We start from the raw sequence: 8,346 nt of genomic DNA, 5'->3' as shown, positions 1-8,346 counted from the left end.
TTTCAGCTGGTTTAATTTAATCTAAAGACAGGGTGAAATCATCACACACTTGTTTTATCATTACAGTGTATGCAGAATTTCAATGATTTCCACACATAGTCCTTCCACTTAACTCCCTTTCACAAATATGCATGTTCAGATCTTAGTGCAGGATGTCCACACTGAGTTCAACTAAGGCCTAGTTCAGACCAAAGTTTTGTGATGAGACGAGTTGAAACAGGCAACTACTGGCAATGCGCCATTCTGCAACATTCTAAAAACCTGCTGGTTCACGCCAATTCAACTATGTAAGACGTATCATCCCCATGCAACAACTCTCTGTATTTATGTTCTGATTTAAAGTTTTTCAGGCTTATTTTGTGGCTGAATATAATTTGTAGCTTCTGAAAATATGAATTAGGATAGTGATAGTGAGATACTGGCTACAATTGCATTTGTAGTAGTGATGAAACAGAAACAAAATGAGCATCAGATGAACTGTATTCATAATCAATACGCCACAATAATATAAGTAACCAGCGCCAATTAATCAGTCAGTGAGAATGTGTGTGTGTGTGGACGGGGTATATGCACATACAGCAAGCAGCAGCAGTGATCCCACCATCCGACACCAACGGAAACAGAGGGCTCGAGGAAGATGGAGCACCTGTCACAGCAAGCGAACATGCCATCTGCTGTCATTTCAACTTGACCAGCGGCCTTCACTATAAGCCGACTGGCTGTTGAAACAGGTGACGTGCTTTACGTTTTTATTTATTTATTAATTTATCCTTTATTTAACCAGGTTAATCCCATTGAGATGGGGGATCTCTTTTTCAAGGGAGACATGGCCAAGGCAGCAGTGATACAGTTACATAGTTACAGTTGACAATAGTTAGAAAAACATTTACAAACACAGAACAAACACTCATACAATGAGATAAAAACATTTACAGACCGAAAGCCTAGACTCCAAGATTTCACTCTCTCTTTAAAATCAAAGGAATCAGTGTGTGTAAATGTAGTTCAGACTGAAGCTTGTTCCAAAGAACAGGAGCTGAAAACCTAAGATTTCTTTCCTGATTCAGTCCTTATCTTTGGAACAACCAGTTTCAAAATGTCCATCGAGCGGAGATTGTGACTTCCTTGTTTCCAGGCGTAAAGTGAACTTAAATAAGAAGGAAGTCGGACTTCCAGTGGTGCTGAAGCGAATTCAATTCAATTCAATTTTATTTATAAAGCCCAATATCACAAATCACAATTTGCCTCACAGGGCTTTACAGCATACGATATCCCTCTGTCCTTTGGACCCTCACAGCGGATAAGGAAAAACTCCCAAAAAAACCCCCTTTAACAGGGAAAAAAAACCGGTAGAAACCTCAGGAAGAGCAACTGAGGAGGGATCCCTCTTCCAGGACGGACAGACGAGCAATAGATGTCGTACAGAACAGATCAACATAATAAATTAACAGTAAACCGTATGACACAATGAGACAGAGTGAGAGAGAGAAACAGAGACAGAGACAGAGAGAGATGCAGGATAGACGGTAATGACAGTAGCTTACAACAACATTAATGAAAGTAATAATATTATAATTAATAATAATATATTAATATCTGATAGTATACATGTGTGACAATAATCATATGTGTATAATAACAGTAGAAGTATGACTAATGATAACAGCAGCAGCAGGAGGCATCTGGCAGGACCACGGCAGCAGCACAACCACACACGTCACACTATCCAGGCACCGCTGCAATAGGAGTTAACCTGAGAGACAGTGGAGCACAAAGGCTCCAGAGAAGAAGCCAAGTTAGTGACATCCAGAATGGCCGAGTTAGAGAGAGAGAGAGAGAGAGAGAGAGAGAGAGAGAGAGAAGGAGAGAAGGTGCCTAGTGTATTATAGGGGGTCCTCCGGCAGACTAGGCATAAGTCAGCCTAACTAGGGGCTGGTACAAGGCAAGCCTGAGCCAGCCCTAACTATAAGCTTTATCAAAGAGGAAAGTCTTAAGTCTAATCTTAAATGTGGAGACGGTGTCTCCCTCCCGGACCGCAACAGGAAGATGATTCCACAGGAGAGGAGCCTGATAGCTGAAGGCTCTGGCTCCTGATCTACTTTAGGGACCATGAGTAACCCTGCGTTCTCAGAGCGCAGAGTTCTGGTGGGATAATATGGCACTATGAGCTCTCTAAGATATGACGGAGCTTGACCATTTAGAACTTTATAAGTTAATAGTAGGATTTTAAATTCAATTCTGGATTTTACAGGGAGCCAGTGCAGAGAAGCTAAAACAGGAGAAATATGATCACGTTTCTTAGTTCCTGTTAGTACACGTGCTGCTGCATTCTGAATTAGCTGGAGAGTTTTTAAGGACTTACTAGAGCTACCAGATAATAGAGAGTTACAGTAATCCAGCCTAGAGGTAACAAAAGCGTGGACCAATTTTTCTGCATCTTTTCAGGTCAGGATAGGCCTAATTTTCGCAATATTACACAGATGAAAAAATGCAGTCCGTGAGATTTGTTTTAAATGAGAATTAAAAGACAAATCTTAATCAAATGTTACTCTGAGGTTTCTTACGGTAGTGGTAGGGCCAGAGCAATGCCATCTAGAGAAACTATGTCATCAGATAAAGAGTCTCTGAGTTGTTTGGGGCCAAGAACAATAACTTCAGTTTTGTCTGAATTTAAAATCAGGAAATTGGTGCTCATCCAGGTTTTTATGTCTTTAAGGCAATTATGAAGTTTAGTTAATTGATTACTTTCTTCTGGCTTCATAGATAGATACAACTGTGTATCATCCGCATAACAATGGAAATTTACAGAGTGATTTCTAATGATGTTACCTAAAGGAAGCATATATAGAGTAAATAGGATTGGTCCGGGCACAGAACCTTGTGGAACTCCATAACAAACTTTAGTACTTAAGGATAACTCATGATGAATGTGAACAAACTGAAAACGATCAGATAAATAAGATTTAAATCAGCTTAGTGCAGAACCTTTTAGGCCAATTAAGTGTTCCAGTCTCTGTAGCAGAATTTGATGGTCAATGGTGTCAAACGTTGCACTAAGATCTAATAAAACAAGTACGGAGATGAATCCTTTGTCTGAAGCAATCAGAAGGTCATTTGTAATTTTAACTAGTGCTGTCTCAGTGCTATGATGCACTCTAAATCCTGACTGAAATTCCTCAGATAAATTATTATCATGGAGAAAATCACACAGCTGGTCTGCGGCTACTTTCTCAAGGATCTTTGAAAGAAAGGGAAGATTAGATATTGGTCTATAGATGGCTAACACCTCTGGATCCAGGCTGGACTTTTTTAGGAGAGGTTTAATTACAGCTACCTTAAAAGACTGTGGTACATAGCCTGTTAATAAGGATATATTGATCATATCTAATATATGAGTGTTAACTAAAAGTAAGACCTTAAGTAGCCTAGTTGGGATGGGGTCTAAGAGACACGTTGATGATTTAGATGAAGAAATCACTGCAGTCAATTCTTGAAGAGAAATCGGGGAGAAGCAATCTAAATATATATTAGGTCTTACAGCTGTGTTTGAGGGCAGATAGGTACTATCTGAGGACAGGAGGTCATGAATTTTGCCTCTAATATTTAGAATTTTGTCATTAAAAAAGCTCATAAAATCATTACTGCTAAGGGCTAAAGGAATATAAGGCTCAATAGAGCTTTGACTCTCAGTCAGCCTGGCTACAGTGCTGAAAAGAAACCTGGGGTTATTTTTGTTTTCTTCTATTAATGCTGAGTAATAGTTTGCTCTGGCATTGCGGAGGCCCCTCTTATACGTTTTGAGACTGTCTGCCCAGATTAAACGAGATTCTTCCAGTTTGGTTAATCGCCAATTCCTTTCAAATTTTCACGATATTTGTTTTAACTTACGGGTTTGAGAGTTATACCAAGGAGCGAATTTTCTTTGCTTTGTTAACTTCTTTTTAAGAGGAGCTACAGAGTTGAGTGTTGTTCGCAGCCAGCCTACGGCGCTATCGACAAGATGATCAATTCTGGAGAGGTTAAAGTTGGCATGGGAAACCTCTGTTACTGAAGGACTTGGTATTGAATTTAACAATGGAGTAATCATTTCCTTAAATTTTGCGACAGCACTATCTGATAAACATCTAGTATAGTAACTGTTGCTGAGTGGCGTGTAATCGAGTAAAAAGAAATCAAAAGTAATCAAATAATGATCCGATAGCGAGGGATTCTGTGGAAAGACTGTTAGGTTATCAATTTCAATTCCATACGTCAGAACTAGATCGAGGGTATGGTTAAAACAATGAGTGGGTTCATATACACCGTGACTGAAGCCAATGGAGTCTAATAATGAGATAAACGTGGTGGCCAGGGAGTCATTATCAACGTCGACATGAATGTTAAAATCGCCTACAATAATAACTTTATCTGATTTAAGAACTAAACTGGATAAAAACTCAACAAATTCAGAATACGAGCCAGGAGCATGGTGCACTATAACAAATAAAAGTGGCTGCGAGGTTTTCCAGGTCGGATGTAAAAGACTAAGAACGAGGCTTTCAAATGAATTATAATCTAGTTTAGGTTTAGGGCTGATTAACAGACTAGAGTTAAAAATGGCTGCAACTCCCCCTCCTCGGCCGCTGTCTCGAGGAATGTGGGTATTATTATGACTGGGAGGAGTGGATTCATTTAGACTAACATATTCATCTGGACACAGCCAGGTTTCAGTGAGACTGAGTAAATCAATGATTATCTGAAATTAATTTGTTTACTAACACTGCTTTAGACGATAGAGACCTTATATTTAACAGTCCGCATTTAATTCTCCTGTTTTGTCTTTCTGTCACAGAAGAGGTTTTAATTTTTATGAGGTTGTTATGCACAACTCCTCTTTGTTTAATTTTGGATTTAAATAATTTAGGCAGTCGGGGGACAGACACCGTTTGCATAAAACTATGAAAACTATGGCTGGGTAACTGAACTAGAAGCTCAGAGAAGCGTATAGGACTGTGACTCTGAGTCCTGATCTCAACTCTGGGTTGTCAGGGATTTGAATTACTAATAAAATTTGCCAGGTTCCTAGAAATGAGAGCAGCTCCATCCAAAGTGGGATGAATGCCGTCTCTCCTAATAAGACCAGGTTTTCCCCAGAAAGTTTGCCAATTATTAACGAAACCCACATTGTTTGTTGGACACCACCTGGACAGCCAGCGATTAAATGATGACATGCGGCTAAACATGTCATCACTGGTCAGATTTGGGAGGGGTCCAGAGAAAACTACGGAGTCCGACATCGTTTTTGCATATTCACACACCGAGGCAATATTAATTTTAGTGACCTCCGATTGGCGTAACCAGGTGTCCTTGCCGCTGATGTGAATAACAATCTTACTGAATCTACGTTTAGCTTTAGCCAGCAGTTTTAAATTTGATTCAGTGTCACCCGCTCTGGCCCCAGGAATACATTTGATTATGGCCGCTGGTGTTGCTAACTTCGCATTCCTCAGAATAGAGCTGCCAATAACCAGAGTTTTATCCTCAGCGGGTGTGTCGCTGAGTGGGGAAAAGCGGTTGGAAACGTGAACAGGCTGGTGGTGAGCCGTGAGCTTCGGCTTGGAGCTATGCCTCTGGCGAACAGTTACCCAACCTCCCGGCTGAACGGGTGTTACCGAAGGACCACTAGTGGAGGCTATGCTATGTGGCTCCGCACCGGCTACAGGGGGCTGGCTAACTACTAGGGTTGGGAACGATTAACTGATACGACCGGATATCCGGTTTGACCAGCGAGAGATACGGCTACATTGGTAGCAGCCTCTTCAATCGATACGAATCAGCCATGAATCCTTTGATGAATCGATTGTAGAGTCATGGATTTGGGTATCGTGAGACTAGCAATCGGTTGACTGACTTTAACAGTGTGCATCTCGAAAACAACGTGAGAGCCGGCGGCATGCTCCGTAGCAGGCATTACTGACAACGATAATGGATATAAACATCAGCGCCAGCTTGACCGGTGGAGATGAGGAACAGAAGCTAATGCTGGTTGGATAAACCAGGGAGCAGCCAAGCTGCAGCAGAAACTAAAGGCGAATCCTGCCGGTTGTGTGTTGAACATAGACACAGACAGAAATACGTATTCCTGTGAAATACGGCGGTGCATGATAACGGCTTACCGGCGACCGACAAGCCCGGCTCCAGGTCCAAGAAGTCTTCGTCGGTGTCATGACTGCCCAGAAATACCAGGCGAGCCCTGGCAGCACACAGGTACAGTACAGGCCAAAAGTTTGGACACACCTTCTCATTCAATGCGTTTTCTTTATTTTCATGACTATTTACATTGTAGATTCTCACTGAAGGCATCAAAACTATGAATGAACACATGTGGAGTTATGTACTTAACAAAAAAAGGTGAAATAACTGAAAACATGTTTTATATTCTAGTTTCTTCAAAATAGCCACCCTTTGCTCTGATTACTGCTTTGCACACTCTTGGCATTCTCTCGATGAGCTTCAAGAGGTAGTCACCTGAAATGGTTTCCACTTCACAGGTGTGCCTTATCAGGGTTAATTAGTGGAATTTCTTGCTTTATCAATGGGGTTGGGACCATCAGTTGTGTTGTGCAGAAGTCAGGTTAATACACAGCCGACAGCCCTATTGGACAACTTTTAAAATTCATATTATGGCAAGAACCAATCAGCTAACTAAAGAAAAACGAGTGGCCATCATTACTTTAAGAAATGAAGGTCAGTCAGTCCGGAAAATTGCAAAAACTTTAAATGTGTCCCCAAGTGGAGTCGCAAAAACCATCAAGCGCTACAACGAAACTGGCACACATGAGGACCGACCCAGGAAAGGAAGACCAAGAGTCACCTCTGCTTCTGAGGATAAGTTCATCCGAGTCACCAGCCTCAGAAATGGCAAGTTAACAGCAGCTCAGATCAGAGACCAGATGAATGCCACACAGAGTTCTAGCAGCAGACCCATCTCTAGAACAACTGTTAAGAGGAGACTGCGCCAATCAGGCCTTCATGGTCAAATAGCTGCTAGGAAACCACTGCTAAGGAGAGGCAACAAGCAGAAGAGATTTGTTTGGGCCAAGAAACACAAGGAATGGACATTAGACCAGTGGAAATCTGTGCTTTGGTCTGATGAGTCCAAATTTGAGATCTTTGGTTCCAACCGCCGTGTCTTTGTGAGACGCAGAAAAGGTGAACGGATGGATTCCACATGCCTGGTTCCCACTGTGAAGCATGGAGGAGGAGGTGTGATGGTGTGGGGGTGTTTTGCTGGTGACACTGTTGGGGATTTATTCAAAATTGAAGGCACACTGAACCAGCATGGCTACCACAGCATCCTGCAGCGACATGCCATCCCATCCGGTTTGCGTTTAGTTGGACGATCATTTATTTTTCAACAGGACAATGACCCCAAACACACCTCCGGGCTGTGTAAGGGCTATTTGACCAAGAAGGAGAGTGATGGAGTGCTGCGGCAGATGACCTGGCCTCCACAGTCACCGGACCTGAACCCAATCCAGATGGTTTGGGGTGAGCTGGACCGCAGAGTGAAGGCAAAGGGGCCAACAAGTGCTAAACACCTCTGGGAACTCCTTCAAGACTGTTGGAAAACCATTTCAGGTGACTACCTCTTGAAGCTCATCAAGAGAATGCCAAGAGTGTGCAAAGCAGTAATCAGAGCAAAGGGTGGCTATTTTGAAGAAACTAGAATATAAAACATGTTTTCAGTTATTTCACCTTTTTTTGTTAAGTACATAACTCCACGTGTTCATTCATAGTTTTGATGCCTTCAGTGAGAATCTACAATGTAAATAGTCATGAAAATAAAGAAAACGCATTGAATGAGAAGGTGTGTCCAAACTTTTGGCCTGTACTGTATGTGACGTGTCAGAGGAGAAACGAGCAGTTCACATTTCCACAAACATCACCGCTCTTTAGGGACTGTTCTTTACTTGTCAGGGGAGGAGGGTGGCTGGTTGATTTTTATTTTATTTATTTTATTTTGATCCCCCCTATGTAAATCACTTATTGATGCTGTTTGTGAAGTATGAATAAGTCAATAAGTAATTTATTCCATTGAAATATCATTGATGTATTATAGAAAAGTGATTTATCTTTTTATAAATGACAAACAAGAGTGTAGCAAACACAGAGAAATAGTCTGACATGCTGTCAGTGATAAGCTGCTAGTCATCACAGTCCATGATATCAGCCAATAACAGGAGATGTCAGATTCTGCCCCTACATAGCATGTTATTATTTTATTCTGCTTTATGTTTATATTGTACAGCGTTATAATAAACTTTATTCCAGACTCAAGTCCATATAAGATACATACAAAAACAC

Source organism: Epinephelus lanceolatus, chromosome 10, assembly GCF_041903045.1.
Source record: "Epinephelus lanceolatus isolate andai-2023 chromosome 10, ASM4190304v1, whole genome shotgun sequence".
Classification (NCBI taxonomy): Eukaryota; Metazoa; Chordata; class Actinopteri; order Perciformes; family Serranidae; genus Epinephelus; species Epinephelus lanceolatus.
This window is presented reverse-complemented; position numbering follows the sequence as displayed.